The 17,654-nt window shown below is 39.9% G+C and overlaps 1 protein-coding gene and 1 long non-coding RNA gene across 3 annotated transcripts in view; both read right to left on the reverse strand.

Moving 5' to 3' along the window:
* LOC111319115 (inactive tyrosine-protein kinase 7) overlaps positions 1–17,654 on the reverse strand; it is a 344,836-nt gene that overhangs the window by 42,892 nt on the left and 284,290 nt on the right. The window lies entirely within an intron of this gene.
* On the reverse strand, positions 5,124–6,287 carry LOC111346243 (uncharacterized). The gene is made up of 2 exons (XR_015993535.1): positions 5,470–6,287; positions 5,124–5,323 (listed from the first exon to the last, which is right to left on the reverse strand). It is a non-coding gene; the product is annotated as an uncharacterized LOC111346243 (long non-coding RNA).

The raw sequence follows: 17,654 nt of genomic DNA on the forward strand, positions 1-17,654 counted from the left end.
ATGTATTCCAAAACATCCACATGAAAAGGAATAATTATTTAACAGAAGACATAAATAATTTACAAATACCCTTTTGAAATATAGAAAAGGATCAACTGCTTACACCAGAAGAAATTCTTTGAAAATCAATTATTAAAGGAGCATTATTATTGAGCACCATTGATGAACAATGAATAAAAGATTGAAGACACTTACCATCTGATTTATTTCAAAACATCCACATGAAAAGGAATAATTATATAACACAAGATGTAAGTAATATAAAAATATCTGCACGCTCTGATTGGTTAATTCAGCATCCACCATTTGCCCTTGGGTGTACACCGCTGATGTGAGCAAATGCAAAGAGTAGTTTTCCGCGTGCACTTGTGTTTTCTGGTCAAGTAAGACTCTTTATATGAAAGAAAACTCTTTCACTACAATGTATGAATCCTGTGTCATAAAACAAATGGTAAACGCCACAGTGTAAACTATTGAGTTATGGATGCACGTGGGAGATTTGCTAAGCACTCAAAAAACTAGAGTCGCTCTTGGTTATCGCCTCGCGCAACTCTTACCCTTCTTTCATGCTCAGCAACCTCCCACTTGCATCCATGACTCAATAGTGTATGCTGCATTTTTTAAGTATGGAGAATATGCATACTGATGTCAGGACGTTAAAAGATGGAGAATTGTGACAGTAATACTGTAGTTAACTGTAGTAATAATGACCAACTGGCTAAATGGGAGGGAGTTCTTTTAAAGTGAATTATTAAAGGAGCAATCTTAATACAAACACACCCATATTACTGAGGTGAAATACATTGAACACTTCGGATCGACAATATTTAAAAGATTGAAGACACTTACAGACTGATTTGTTCACAAACATCCACATAATTGTAAAAAAAGAGATATATTAAAATAAAATTAATTCATTATTATTTTGGAGACTCTAATTACAGTCCAGCTTTGACCCCTAACAGTGATTATAACATAACCAAAGTAAACCGCATCCTCTGATTGGTCAATCAGCGTCCACCATTTGCCCATGGGTGTACGCTGGTGACATGATCAAATGCAAAGACTACTTTTCCGTGCGCACTTGTTTTTTCTGGTCACGTAATATTTGTTAAATAAAAGAAAACTCTTTTGCTACAATGTTGCAATGTTATATTGTAAAACAAATGGCAGAGGCCACAGTGTACACTATTGAGTTATAGATGCACTTGAGAGATTTTCTAAGCACTCAAGAAGCTAGAGTTGCTCTCGGCTATCGCCTAGCACGACTCTTAAGCTTTTTTCATTCTTAGCAACCTCCAGCAAGCATCCATATAGCTCATTATAGTTCACCACTAAATTTTCTCCGGTTCTTATTGGTTAAAATCGATCACGTGACGCGATAGTGTTCATCCGTGGAGAGACACTATCAGCCCATAGTGCCCGCCCGCGGAAAATACCCAGATGGATAGTGCCCGTCCGCGGAAAATACCTGGATTGCTAGTACTCATCCGTGAAAAGTTTTGAATAGTTTGACGGCCGCGAAGTTAGGCAGATCGGAAAAACAGTGACTTTTCAATTCTGACAGGTATAACGTATTATTTAGTTAAGGTACGGTTGCGAATTATTGACATTTGTGACAAGCTGTAGGCGCGGAAGAAAATTTAGTGGTGAACAATAAAAACAATAGAGTGTTTACGTCTCGGAACTATCGGTCTGATACTTGCCACTTGGAAACTTGATGTTCTTAAAAGTAGCATATTTGCTTCTCGGGCAAACATGAATATATGAACTTCATATATTTCATTGTATCTCATTTATCACTTTCACGGGTTTATTACCAATCAACTTAATGGCCTGCTCCCAGTTGGCTTGTTAGCTCAATTGGTAGAGCGCTGCACTAGTATCGCAGAGGTCAGTGGTTCGAATCCCGTACAGGCCTGATTTTTTTCAGGTCTGATTGCTTAAATAGCGCTATCTACTGCGAGGATCGTGCATCATATGTATCTAATATCGCAGTACAAAATATATGAACTTCATATATTTCATTGTATCTGAGAAGAAATTCTTTTATGGTCAATTATTAAAGGAGCATCGTGAATACAAACACAAGTGATAAAATGAAAAACAGTGAACACTCTTGATAAAAAAAAACATCAAAGCTTGAAAAACTTACTGCCTGATTTGTTCAAACATCAATGTGAAAAGGAAAAAGATGAAAGTCAACGTTAAAAAACGAACATTTTTCAATAAAATCAATTCATTTTCATTCAGGATACTCTTAAATTAAAAATCCTTCATTGACCCCAAACATTACTTGCATTTGATTTCTCTTAACAATATCACACCTTAATCAAGTACTAAGGCCATAAGAATAAAAGAGATGATCCACAAATAAAGAAGCTCATGACTATTTAACAAATTCTAGTTATAGACATAGGAAATGTATACAGAACATTATGGAGAATATGCATACTGATGTTAGGGGGTTATTTTAGGTTAGAATCGCATCATTGAATACAATCTCGCATTCTGATTGGTTAAGGAAGCGAGGTATTTAGTGTGGAATTGCGAATTGAAAACGAGGCTAAGTGAAATTGTTTCGCACCTACGTAAGGATGACAACTATCGTCAAATTGTTACAAAGTTTGGTTTCTAAGTCGATTTAAAATGTTTTCAAAACCACTGTGACCTTTTAAAGAGCCAAAAACAAAAAAAGCGTTTTTCAAAGTGAACCTGAGGTTCTTCCTTGTTTTGAACTGAACTATAAATTCTTGGAGAGGCATGAAAAACCTCTTTCGCTCGAGACAACGCGAAAGCAAGAAAATCCTGTGAACACGGCCCAGAAAATACAATCTCAGAGCTAACAAGTCACGCCAACCGGGGTTCAATATCCACCTACAGCCATAATCTTTTAGAAAAACAACGAAGGACGTCAAGCAAGTTGGCTGAGTTTTCAGTCGTACCATTACGACTGTTACAGCTGCTAACGCCAGAGGCGGTCCACGCACTGAAGCTTTGCGAGAAATTGATGTCAACAGCCTTGCACTCCCATCAGTAGCTGGTGATAATACAACAGCAATGAATAACGGCAGTAATGGCCTAAAAGCAAGAGTTCTAGGTAGACTGTTCACCAATGTATCGTTGAACAACTCTCCAGTGAATATTTCCATCAACTTTCAGTCGAATGCTCATCCCAACGATTCAGCTAGTGGCAGTTGCCTGTAGTGAATTTCTACAAATAAAAAGGTCAAAGTTTTTGGATTTCTCATGAAACACTTCTTTGTTTTTAAAAGAATAAAATATCGATCAATACACGTATTTACACTTCAAGGTACTCACCTTATATTAATCGCGATGTTAAACTTTCAGTGCTTTCGCTTGCACACTTCACTTTTTTCCCGCGTTTTGCCGCCAAAGAGATAAAAGGTGTAAATTACTCGAGCAAATTCAGTGGAAATTTGAAAAAAAGATGTTAAAAAATAAACGGCTTGTAAATTCAGTGAAATACCACCATTATCCCTAAATAGTGTGAACTGTGTTTAAAAAGTTTGAAACCGAATGTAAAAACAAGGTTCAAATAAAAGATGTCGAAGGTTCTAACGTACACGACTGACCTTGCTTCCTATTCGCTAACGCAATGACAGTTCTGACAGTTGACTTCGAAATGGCTTTCTGGGGCCCGCGCCCAGTATGAAAACAAACAATATTATTGCTGTTTTCTTGTTTTCCTATTTTAATTCAATGATGCGATTCAAGGAAAATTCATTACCAATCGCTTCGCGATTCGTGCGATATCGGTTTTCAAGTGCAATTTAACGCGGAATTCACGAGTCAGGTAATGAATTTTCTTATAGAAGATTATGACAGTGGTACAGTAATTAATTACCATAATAATAACCCACTGACTAAATTAGAAGGAAGTCAATTATCTAAGGAGCATTATTAATACAAACATGCACATTAGTACTAAGGTGAATTGTTATCAAAACTGACAGTAAATATTACACGAGTCCCCATATCACAATGCCAGTCACGTTCTTATGAAAGAATTGTTAATAGAAGCATGGAGAGACTTAGATACTGAGTTGATTCACAAAAATCCACACGAAAAAATCAAAAGGATGAAACTTATACTTAAGCAACAGATAAGATTATCATCTTAAAAGTTAAATTCATTCAGTTGGCATACTGTCCCCTGATTTTGATTAAAAGATTTTTGTGAGGATAACAGGAATTACTAAAATTTCAATCAACTCTGATAGTAATTATGTTATTATATTACAATAATATCCACACAAAAAGGCAATTTACATTCTTATTAAACAGTGGAGAATAGCATGAAGACACACTGATTTGTTTCACAAAATTTCACATCAAGAGGAAAAAAAATAAAAGTTTTTAATGAAAAAAGAGTCATCTCGGGAGTTGTTTCAGTCTATTTGTACATCAAGTAGTCAAGCAGATTCATTGCTAAATGATCGTGCCTAACTTTCATATAAATCCATATCTATTATATAAATCATTAAAATTTTAATCAATATTGACAAACTGATAACTATCAATACTTCTACCTTCAGGAAGAGGATAAAGCCACACACATGAATTTCTAATTAATGGTGGGTAAAATCATTCAGACACTTATCCATAATAACAATAATAATCATAATAATATCTTTTAATTGGAGCTCCCCCAAACGGCGGGCTTTTCAGCCACAATGTAGACTAACTAAGTGCTTGAAAATCCCCACTGGTAGGAGGCAGACCAGTGAGCTATTTAGAGAGTGCAGCCGAGGAGTTGAGCTAGGGGCAACCGAGAACAAATCCAGTGAGTGGCAGGGCGGAGGACTTGAACCCAGGACACTGGATTGCAAGTCCTGCACCCTTACCACTCGGCCACGCTGCCTCCTCATTTATTAAGAAATGTACACAGGAAAAGAAAGAAAATCATATAATTATTTGTTAAAAAAACATTTTCGAATTGAACTTAATTCACACTAATTTGAAATAGTCATACTTTTAAATGAATTGTTACCCTTGACTCATTCAGAAACATCCATTTGCCGTAATGGATTATTATCATTTCAATTATTACTAAAAGTAGTTTTATATTTGAAATCAGGACTGAGAATTCTTCTCAGCAATGAACAGGAAATTTCTATTTATTACAAAAGGTAAACTGTCTTAGCCAATCACATTTCAAAAATTTCTCACTCTGAGGTGTCTGATAAAACCTGTTACACATTAATTATGTGAAGGTGATAGAAATAGAGTGTTGACATACCTGAGCATTGGTCCACTAATGATATTACTATCAGAAAAATGATTTGTGGCTGAAGCATCCCTTCAGGAAAATAAAGGGACTTTTTCAATAATATCAATGAAAGCCGTAATCTTATTTGTTTATCACTTGTGTAAACTTCAAGTTGGTAGTTTTTAGTTGGTCAAAAAATTAAGTGAAAAAAAACCACATCAATGTAGGACACTTACTGCAAGATGGAGGCGTCAACTAGATTTTTTTCTGGTTAGGTGATGATAATTCAAAAGCACATTTGTTGGCTTCACTTATTTTCCTGCAAAGTGGTTATCACATCAAAATACATCATGAGGAAGTTCATAAAAACACAGGGGATTCATATCCACCTTATCACATGCTCAAGTTTGATTGCGTAAAACATTGACCAATGCCCTTTATGATCATTTGGCTCTCTCATTGTTATTGTAATTAGTTTAGATTTAAAATGGCACATTACAAAGCTTAGCGGACTTTAATTGTTTGCTGCCTAAACTAAGTACATACAAAAGCATTGCCATAAAAGTGTAAAATGTTCATTTCTCTATTTCAAGCTCTTTGTGACATTACAAATTGGTATTTCTGCCATGCATTGTGATATCATTCAATTTTACTCGATACATTCAATTTGCACTGATAGCGAAAGTAAAGACACTGATTAATCATTTATCTCAGTACAGTTCTGGTCATTTTTGGTGTAGAGTAAAACCGGGAAAATGTTTATCTGAATTTCTCTTAAAGTACATTGATTCTGGAACTGAAAAATACACCTTGTTGGCTACAATATCTAGTTTTTAAAAATGTAAAAATCTCTGTGGACCTCTACTCTTCATAGGGGTAATTTGTGAATGAAGCTCAAGTATAATCCAGAAATCACAAAGGGAAAGAACTCAATATGAACTCTGTATCAAATGCAAATTAATGTCAAACTACTAGGATACTCCAAAAAAAAGAAAAAAATTGAGTAGCACTGTAAAACATCGGGTCAAAATTGGGTCAAACTGGGAATTTTATATTTACTCTCACTCACTCATTCAGTCAATCACTTGTCCCGACACCTTTTGTGGCTTCGCATCCTGTAGGAGGTAGTGGCTACAAAAATTCATCAGCTTTCGTACGGGGCTACCCGACGTATCCACAAGCATATACCTCAAATCGTGTGTATATCATCCAGATTCCGAGTGCTGCACCTTCTTTCATGGGAATTTGAACAATTCTAAGTTCTCTGACGATATACTGCTATACTTCTTTGTCGACTGATTCGGCTGATCTACCGAATTGCACCGCGTTCGCCCCCTACCGAGTTCGCCCCCACACTTTTTGAGTTCGACCCCACCGAGTCGAGTACGCCCCTTGATTGAGTGCTGTCCAAATGAGTTGATTTGTGACGAAGGTTCTAGCAGAATGTGCCAAATGTCAAGTCAGCAACGACCATTTTGAATTTCGGCAATCTAGGGTTACCGGAAGCAACTGTATACACTGAAGTAAGTGATAATGGGAACCGCACTTAAATCAAAGCAACATTGCTCAACTTTTTATTCGGACTGGAAAAGGTGTGAAACAGCCTCGGTTTATCCAACGAACACGAAATGTGTTGCTCATAACAACCAGACTTAAGAAGATGCAAACCACGCTTTCATCGCATAGTGTTGATCATAACAGCAAGACCTGAGAAGATGCAAACCTCGCGTCCATCGCGACAGCATTACTTATGTTGTTAGCCTTGTAATAAGAGTTTACGAAACCACGATTTGATCACGCTCTGATTATTTAAGACTTTAAGACTTTAAGCCTTTGGGTTCCGTCAAGTTAAAAAACGGATCCTTTAGGAGCCACCTAGTCTATAAAGGTCATGACCAACGAAAGTTCCAGCATAGTTGTTTCCGGGCACGTAGGTTTCGGTCAAGTTAAAAAACGGATCTTTTAGGAGCCACCTAATCTATGAAGGTCATGACCAACGAACGTTCAAGCATAGTTGTTCACCGGGCACGTAGTGCCCGGTGTTGTGGTCTATCTTTGTGTAGTGCCTAATCTAGGGTGAATTGGGGAGGGAAGGTGAGATCAATACATGGACTTTAGTGGCTGCATAGTGCGCCTGATGAATTCTGACGTCCGATCTCACCTTAACTGATTGTAAAAAAGCGCGACTGATTATCTATATAGTAGTTTGCCCTATATAAATGTTAAATTGTTGTTGTTGTTTCCGGTTTGTTTATTCCTTGTTTCCAGTCGCCCCAGCTCCCACGCACTTATGAACTTTCAAAATGGCAGTCAGTCAAATAAAATTCAAAACTTGTCTTGGTTCTAACTTGTTTGCAATTTTCGAAAAAAAATAAATAGACATTATTCAATCTGGGGGCGAACTCGACTCGGCGGGGTCGAACTCGAAAAGTGTTGGGGCGAACACGGTGTAAGTTAGGAGTGAACTCGAAGGGCCGAACTCGATAGGGGGCGAAAGCGGCGGATACCGTTCTACCGACCATTTGCCAATAAAATGGCGTGACGACTTAATTTTCCATGAGGTTTCCATAAGAAGACGAGAAACGGATTTTTTTCGATAATTACTCGGGCTTCCGTAGGAAAGCCCGAGTATGAAAATGGAAGCCGTTTTGGTCGCCCAAAGGGGGATCATGGTCCTAGGCGCTCCTTGCGTAAACCGCGGATACTGGGAATCAGACTGCGACAACTTGTGTTGTCGTGAGCTCGCTCTTCGTAAACGATGGAATGGGCCGGTTCACGAACTTCATTGCTTGAAAGCTGGCCAAATGTGGAAAGTTCACACTAGTTCTTACGAGATAACAAATGAGCCATACGTGGGTTCAAACCAAGAAAATACTAGCAAAACTGTGACGGCCAATTTAAAAAAAAAACTATGATGCTAGGACGAACACCTCCCTTGCTGAAAAAATCAAGAATGTCTGTGAACACAAGTTCGAAGGTGGCACTAACAACTGACAAACGCAACTGAAATAGTAAGGTTAAATATATGAGCTTAGCTCTTCCATTAAATATCCTGTTTCTGTTACTAGTTTTTATTGGGTTCAATACTTGTAAAGTACAATTTGGTATTTCGTACAGAATCACTATTAACAATTGGTTCATGCGTTAGTGTGCGTTCATCGAGACTTGAACCACGCGGGAAGTTTGGAGAGCACAAAAGATGCCTAAGAGGTGCTCGAGGCGCAGCCGAGAGCAACTCTAGTTTCTTGAGTGCTCTCCAAACTTCCCAAGTGCTTCAGGTCTTGTTGAACGCATAGCTGAAACATCAAAAATTGTTTTATAACATTTTGAACGCGGTAATTTATGTATAAAGGGCGGAAATTCCCTCTCCTACGCTTCAATGCGTTGTTTATTTTGTTTCTGAAAAGTATTTCGCTATTCTTCAATGATCTTGTCTCAGATTGGTAAAAAAACTGATAGGTGAATTCAAGCGTGGAAATGAAGAGTTGCGAAACGAGATTAAACCGTTGATTGTTTTGTTTTTCCTTTCTCTGGGTTCTTTGTAGGGGGTAAAAAAGTTTATTCCCAAAGAAAAAGTAAGCAGATCTTCATCGGCTTGTTCGAAGTCACTCGCGAGAAAAAAATTTCTTCGCGAGACATTTGTCTGCTGAAGTCACCGGCGTGCACAAGTGGAAATTGAAGCACGCTCGCGCAATTGAATTTGATTGCACGAGTTTACAGCCCAGCAAGTCGGGTAAATTGCCTTTCCAGAGGTAACCCCGCCCTCCTTAACCAGTATGCCGCAAATCCATACAAGTGTTAACGCTCTGCGACCAGATTCCAGTAAGATTAGCAAGCCTACATGTGAGGTGTTGGATAACAGCACTATTTTCCCCTGACAAAGGAGTACGTATTATCCGAATTCAGAGATATATTCAAAGGTATAGGAAAACTACCAGGGGGCAAGTATAACATCCAACTCAAGCCAGACGCACAACTTGTACAACATCCATCACGAGCAGTACCTGAGAAGGAGAAAGCAGCATACAAAGAAGAGCTTGAGAAATTATACAGTTCGGGAATCATTGAACCAGTTCAGGGACACACAGACTGGATCGACAGCGTCGTTCCTGTCTCTAAGCCTGATGGATCAATTAGACTATGCTTAGATCCAAAGGACCTTAACAAGGGCATCAAAAGAAGCCAGCATTACACGAAGACTATTGATGAAGTTAGCGCTGAACTCCACCGAGGAAAATATTTTAAGCTTGTTGATGCCAAGTCGGACTACTGGATGGTTAAATTGGACAATGAAAGTTCAGTTTAAACTGCCTTCAACACTCCATGGGAGAAATACAAGTGGCTCCGACTTCCCTTTGGTCTCAAAGTCAGCGCAGACGTACTTCAGGAGAGGTTGAATGTAGTTCTTAAAGAAGTGAAAGGAATCACGGGATGCATTGACGACATTCTCACGAGAGGGGTGGATTCCATGGATCATGACGTAAATCTACTTCAGTTACACGAAACAGCCCGAATGAACGGAATTAAGTTCAATCCAAAGAAGCTGCAGTTCAAAACAACTAAGTGCGATTTTTCGGACAGATTATCACGCCAGAGGGTATGAAGAGCGACGACAAAAAGGTTGAGGCCGTCAAACAGATGAAAGCCCCAAAAGACAAGAAAGTTCTACAGAGTTTCCAGGGAATGGTCAATTATTTGAAGCGCTACTCAGCCAAGTTGACGAGACTATTCGAACCACTCAGATCACTGCCTCGGGAAGAAACGGAATGGACCTGGGACTCTTCCCATCAAGATGCCTTCGATGGCATCAAAGAAGAGCTCTCCCGGACCCCAGCACTCGCGTACTTGGACCGCAAAGCAGAGCACGTTATTTAGACTGACGTTTCAATGAAAGGGCTGGGTGCCGCATTGCTGCAAGAAGGAAAACCAGTGATCTACGTATCCAGAAGTCTCACTCCCGCCGAGGAACGCTATACTAACATCGAGAGGGTATTGCTAGGAGTGGTGTTCGCCATGGAGAGGCTTTATTACTATGTGTATGGTGAACCACTCAGGGTTGAAACAGATCACAAACCTCTAGCAACGGTTTGGAAGAAGGGTATTGCCACTGCCAGCCCGATATTTCAACGACTTCTTCTGAGGCTTGCAATATACGAAATTAAAATCGAGTACATCTATGGGAAGGACAACTCAATTGCAGACGCCCTTAGTCGAGTCGACCCTCTCAGTCCAAAGCCTATGGACTCAAAGCAGATGGATGTGATTCCAGTGCACCACATCACTTCAAATGTTCTAACTACAGACAACCGACTTGACAGAACCAGAGTTGCCACCACCGCTGATTCGGCCTTGAACCAGATAAGGCATTACATCTTTCACGGCTGGCCGCTTCAGAGGCAGTAACTCCCAGAACGATTGCAATATTATTGGAATTACCGTGAAGAACTCGCAGTTGAAGATGGCCTGATATTCAAGGCACATCCACTTGTGATTCCAACTTCATTAAGAGCAGAGTATCTAAAGGATCTTCAAGTGGAAGTTCGCCCAGGCGATATGAGGTACAGACTAAATCCGGTGCCCTGTACTTCAGGAATCGTCGCCATATTCGTCCAGCGATTGAAAGCCAAGCAGAGGAACTGAACTAGGCCTTGGTAATTCCCGGAACAGAAAAAAAGTCACCGAGACCTGTACTTGTCAGACATCCCAGCTCAAGAGCAACTGATATTGCTGACCAGCCACCACCAAAGTCATTGCCCAAACAGTGTGTGCCGGAAAAGACCCCTGTCGAAATTGCGTTGTCTCGTCCACGAAGAGCTATTGAACCACCTACGAGTCTAATTGAACAAATCTAGAGACACTATAAGAGTTTAAGAGAAATGTATTTGTAGTGTGTCGTATGAGTAATTGTAGCTGTCATAGCTGTTCATGACGAATATCATTAGTCTTCTTTTCTTTGTTCGTAAGCGTGTGACAAGTTTTCGGATCAGCACCTCCACTTTCACGCATACAAGAATGTGAAATGTGTTCCATTTTTAGAGTACACGGGTGCAAGAATCCTATACAAAGTTTTCTGTTCACTGATGTCATCACCTCTAAAAGAAGGAGGATGTTGCAACATGCTATTGCATATTCAATTACCCGAAGATTGTTTAGATCGTTATTCCCAGAACGTACCATTCTTTGCCCATATTTAATTAGCTGTAGATCGCGCTAAAGAATTATATTCATAGTGTGATTTTTTATTTAAAAAGAAAAGCGGTTACGACGCAGAATAATAAATTTTTCCCTCTAAAAAAAAGGGTTCTCTTGTCAGGTTTTCTTTCTTCATGCCGGAGTCGAAATCTACATGGGTAAACAGCGACAGTTCTTATTCATTGAACATACCAAGAACCGAAGAAATCTATACCACAATAGGTAAATGGGGGTGCTTGCTGCACGCACGACTTTGATGCGTCAGCCATCTTTTGTTCTCCCGGGGTACCTCACAGATAACGACATGTGACACAGTTGGAAATAAACTGTCTCACCTTTGTGTTTCCGCTGATAATCCACAAGCCACTGGAACGAATTTCGTTCAAGGTAATCCCTCTTCCACTTTACAGTTCACCACTATATATTCTCCGGTTCTTATTGGTTTAAATCGATCACGTGACGCTATAGTGTTCATCCGTGGAGAGACACTATCAGCCCATAGTGCCCGCCCGCGGAAAATACTCGGATGGATAGTGCCCGTCCGCGAAAAATACCTGGATTGATAGTACTCATCCGTGAAAAGTTTTGAATAGTTTGACGGCCGCGAAGTTAGGCAGATCGGAAAAACAGTGACTTTTCAATTCTGACAGGTATAACGTATTATTTAGCCAATGTACGGTTGCGAATTATTGACATTTGTGACAAGCTGTGGGCGCGGAAGAAAATTTAGTGGTGAATGATAAAAACAATAGAGTGTTTATGTCCCGGAACTATCGGTCTGATAGTTGCCCCTTGGAAATTTGATATTCTTAAAACTAGTATATATGTTTTAAGAACATCAAATTTCCGCGGGGCAACTATCAGCCGATAGTTCCTCAACAGAAACACTCTATTGTTTAAATGGTGTGTTCTTCCATGTGTGAGAATGATAACCAGTGAGGTGACATGGCTTCACTTTGGCGGGATGATCGGGGTCTTCAGAGCTTCTAACAGATCTGCCTTATGTATTCGTCCACGAACTCTTATGATACCGTCTCTGTCTAGGAATGGATCCAGTTTGTGAAGAAAACTTGTCTTCTTTAACGCAGTCTTCGTTTCTTTGTCCAGTGTACGACTACCGCACTTGGCGTTCGCTTGAATGTTTTGGAGAGCTTTTATTTCTGAAGGAAACGCGTCCCTTTGCAATTGCTTTATTATCTCTACCGCTGCTTCCTCTTCGTCGGCGACACTGGGTCCTGTGTTAGCAGAGGTATCCTCGGTCGATTCCTGCCCAAATGTACCATCACTGGGCTCCTTCCTTTTGGATACGACTTTATTTCTGAGGTTTTTATCTCAAACAAAGCGCTACAGCTATCGTGACTTTCTGCCAACTTGAGAATCTGCTTAGTCTCTCACCGTACTAGTATTAACTGCAATTTTCTTAACCTCCAGATAATCGCGTTTACGGGGTCCTCGTAGTTCTCTTCCTTCAGCCGGCTGACTTTGGGTGCTCTAAGGAAGTCAGGTCCCTTTATCCACTCTGATTTTTCTACAAAGTCATTCGGTAGTGTGCCCCTCGAACCTTCGTCTGCAGTATTCGACGTAGAGTCCACCTAGTGCCACTGTTCTGGGGTAGTGTGATCAGGAATAAGCTGAACTCTATCGGCTACATAGACGTGAAAACGATTAGATTCGTTGCTTATAAACCCTAGAACGACCTTACTGTTCGTCCAATGGTCTTCAATGTTTCCATACTCCAACTCATCCTTCAAAATGTTACCAATCTTTAGAGATAGAGTGGCAGCCGCCAATTCCAGCCCAAGGATGCTGACTGTCTTCTTTGGCGTTACGCGAGCCTTACCTATAACAAAAGAAACGTATTGACCTTTGAATTCTTCTCCCACCTTACGAGCATATCCTTTGGAGATTATTTCAGACATAAAGCTGCAGTGGTCTGTGTAATATCTGGCATCGGACACCAGACGCTTCCTTAGGCTATTCAGGTGCTTCTCTGCTTTCGCATAGTTGTTTGGGAGCGGAATGTTCTGATGTTTAAATGGGAGGGGCATCTCGTAATGCCTGTCTTCTACGTAGACAACACCATTTTCCGTTGTTTGGTAGAGCTTGATATCATCCCGTGACAATGCTGTCCCTTTTCTTTCTTGGAGAAGTCCAATTCAAACATTCTTGTCACTCGTGTCGTTCGATCTCTTTATTCAATCGTTGCGTGGTGCTAACTGCAAGTTTTACATTTAAGCCTTTCCTTGCAGTGCTTTGCAATGCGCTGGTCACTAAAACAACGAAAGTATACCTTCTTCTCCAAAACAAAGTTTCGCCGGTCACTCAAAGATTTCTTCAACAAGTGTTCGCACTCATTCAGATTGTGTAGTTTCTTGCATAAATACCTCGTTTCTGTCCGTTGGTATCTACATTTTCGATGTGCGTTTGTGACTTGGCTTGTTCCTCTTCCTCTCTTAAATGGCCTTTTTATGAACTTAACGTGAGTGGGCTTGTCTCGCTCTTCGCAATTTTACTTGCTAACACTTTCAAGAAAACAGGATCTATGGCAAGTTCGGCTTGTTCTCGCACAAATTGTGAAAACTCCTTAAAGTCAGCGATTTTTCCTTTGACACTCATGGTCCCACTGTTGTTTTCGGTCCATTTACTTCTCAAATGCCGTGGTAACTTTTCCAACTGTTGTCTTAGTACGTGAGCAGTGTTGAAATCACCCATATGTGATGTGCCTTTCATCATGGACTTCACTTGATCAAGGGTGATAGAGAAATCTTGGAGAGCTGAGCCATTGTTCGGTGTGATTGATGTCCAGGAAGATAGCTTCTTGATATGGGCGTTAGTTATCTTAAATGGATCGCCGAATTTTCTCTTTAACAGCCCCTTAGCTTCTTCTTAGCATCCTTCTGATTTAGGCAGCTGTGAATAACTTCTTTAACTTTATCCGAGATGTACTGGCCAAGAAAATACAAACTTTTACAGGAGTCGTCGATGTTTTAAAGGCGGTCATGAATGAGGGAAATTACATGACGTCGCCATAAAACATAGGTGGCTCGCTTGATGGTAAAAGACTTCGCTTGCTGGGTATCTATAGTTTGAGACAATTCCGTTTGATTTTTTTGGAATGTAAAAAATAACCTGAAACGTAGTGTCCTTGAGTTGGTTATGAGTTAGAAGACAAGTACGTTGAGTAGCCTTAAAACCCATATAAATACTGTGGTGTTTGTGTAATCCCCATCGGTTGATTTCCAGCGGAATATATGACCGCAGGCTGGGTTTCATGCCATAATCGGGGTCTTGTACAGGGGTCCTTTCTGTTTTATTGCATATGTTGCGAGGGGATTTGCTTGAGGGGGACCTTGTGGCCTTGATACATACATGTTAGTAGAGCTTACATGGAGTGACATTGGAGCAGGTACTGAACTTGAGAAGCTAACTGGTGATATAACACGAAATAATTCCGTATCCATTGAAGACGAACGTGAACGCGACACATTTGAAACTGACCTCTTCAAAACAAACCGAAGATTTCCTGTTGACTTTTTCCATATCCGTAGTCAACCTTTACAACCATGAATCCATCGGAAACCCGCCGAAAAATTGAGTGAACCACAGTTATCCGTGCAGGTTAAACCATAATCCGTAGAAAAACTTCCGTGAGGCCGAGTTGAAACTGTTGCCGCGAACGGTGACAAACCGTGCAAAATAGGGACTTTAAGCAACCAAGACGGCGACGGCAACGAGGACGTGGAAAAACAAGAGATCTAATTGGCAGAAAAATAGGTCAGCACGTGCGTTTTGAAACTTTTACATTTCTTAGCCGTCCTATGCAAAACAACAATGTGAAATCGTAAGAATTTGCGTCGTCTGCGAACCGAAACCGCGACGGCAAATTATTTTAATTTTCATTTGGAACTCAACGCTACTTTTATACGTCATACTGAAGTTGAGCTGTGGCGCCAAATGAGACAGTAAGCTCCTGCAGCCATGTTTGAAATTCTAACTAAGAGTAGAAATTCGTTTTTTAATCGGAGTCTTCCTTGGCGTTGCCGTCCTGACTGCTTAAGGTCCCTAATGAAACCTTCACGAAGTCTTTGAGGAAACTCACCCTAAAAGTTACAATCCTTAACGTAACTTTAAGACCGTAAAATCGTGACACTGAACGATATACAGAGAGAAATAGAGAGAGGTTTTGATTCGGTAGCCTCGTGGCACTGTTCGAAGAGGCCGCTACCGCGCATGCACGAGAACTTAAAAGTCCCGTACAGCAACCCAGGCGACGGCCGTGCGTCAATCAGCCGCAACAGGCATTGCAGACCATCAAGTTCATGGTTTAAATCTTCATTTGAAAGTTCACGGTATTAGAGGCCTTTTTTTCATACTGCTCGATAAGCAGAGAAATAAACAAAGAGAAAATGTTTCCACTTATTTCTTGATGAAGTGATTGTTCACTCAGTTGTTACTTGATAACTATTTTCAGCAGTGCAATGGCTGGGTATTGAATATGTATAAATATGTTGAAGCAGGTGAGTTTGTTCCATGATAACTGTATGAGGAGCAATTTATCCTTGTTAAAAAGAAAGGTCTTCAAGATTCTTTGATTTTTATTGCTTCTGAGAAACTACATTGTATTTAATTTTATAATTTTGGAGAGTCTATCTAGTTCAATGTCTTTAGAAATAAAAAGTGGCGACCAACCTTTTGGGATTGGCTACCTTTTTGGAATATTTAGGAGCGAAGTGGCATTTAAAAAACGCTAATTTTACGCCCTACACCGATTTTCTAAAATTTGTTTGGAAAAATATTACTTGTCTCCTTCCAACTAATGTTATGAAGATATCTATCACATGTTACCAGTTCAAAAATACATCATATATATTAAAGAAATCTTGCTTTTTTTGACCAAATTCATCCCTCGCTGTCACCTCGCGAAATGACCTCCGCCATGTTCCTTTCCATTCTTCTTGTGAACAAACGAAAAGGCCCAGTATTCATTGAAAAACGTAATGGTTAACCACATGGCGTCTACACGTGGAAAGCCTACCTGTAGACCCCAATAGGGGCCTTTGCGGCCCGCACACCCCCAGCATGCGGGGAAGGTAAAAAGTTACCAGCTTTTTCTTATTTTTTACCTCCTATCCAAAACATTTAGCAAGAACCCTGTACTATATGTTTATCGTTACGTCGAATAGTCCTTCATGAAAGCTGATCAATTTTTTTTGAAAGATGACAGCCAGAAGCGATAATTTTCTTCCGGATATTGCTCATAACATAACACTCTTTCAAAGCCATGCACATTCCGTTTGCCGTAAAATTTTGCTGTTAAGAACATTTGATGCAAACATCACCAAAATGTGCGATATATGATTTTTGAACTTGCGTATTAAAAACTACAGTACTATAGCCAACGAGGTGCATAGTGTCAGTTCCAGAATCGGTGTACTTTTGGAGAAATTTAGACAAGCCCTCTTCCTATCTCATCCTAACATAGAAAATGACCGAAACTGTACCGAGATAAAATAATTGATTAGTGTGTTCAAATCCACTCTCCGGGAAAATTGAATGCATCAAAGTAAAGACAAATAATTTCACCATGTATGGTAGGAGTACAAATTTGATAGAGAGATGGACATTTCATACTCTTTTGGCGAAGTTTTTGTATGAAAATGAGTCCCCCTGGCTGCGAACAAGCAGCCGTTATTATCACGGAAACAAGAATGCGGCAACATTTAAAAAGGGCATTTTTGTGCATCCCCTCTGGATGCCTAACTGTATGCAAAATTTGAAGAGGGGGTTGAAAATTCTTAATTTCTCAAGATGTTTGAATCTTACAGAGACTAGTTCTTAAGGTTTTTAGAAGTTTTTAGAACTTCCTCAAATGATTGCCAGCCATTAAGTCGCCAAATGTCTCATCCTATTCCTTACTCTAAAGACAGGTGGTCAACCCAGGTGGTCAACACAGGTGGTCAACCCAGGTGAGGTCAACTTTACCTCCCGTAATATTCTGCAAAGTGCGTTTTCCGTCTTTGGTTGGTCTTGATCTGTTTTTATCCTGTTCTTCTCTTTTCAACTTTTCATTTAGGTGACAAATTTTGGATTTCAAGATGCGAGATACCTCTTTCAAGAAGGTCAGCTTGGAGCAAAGTAGCATAATTCTATATTTAGATCTCATAAACAAAACATCTTTACGTTTTATTACCTTAATGCTTGTTTACTCTGGAGCAGTAAGCAGAACACT

Source organism: Stylophora pistillata, chromosome 11 (assembly GCF_964205215.1).
Source record: "Stylophora pistillata chromosome 11, jaStyPist1.2, whole genome shotgun sequence".
Taxonomy (NCBI): Eukaryota; Metazoa; Cnidaria; class Anthozoa; order Scleractinia; family Pocilloporidae; genus Stylophora; species Stylophora pistillata.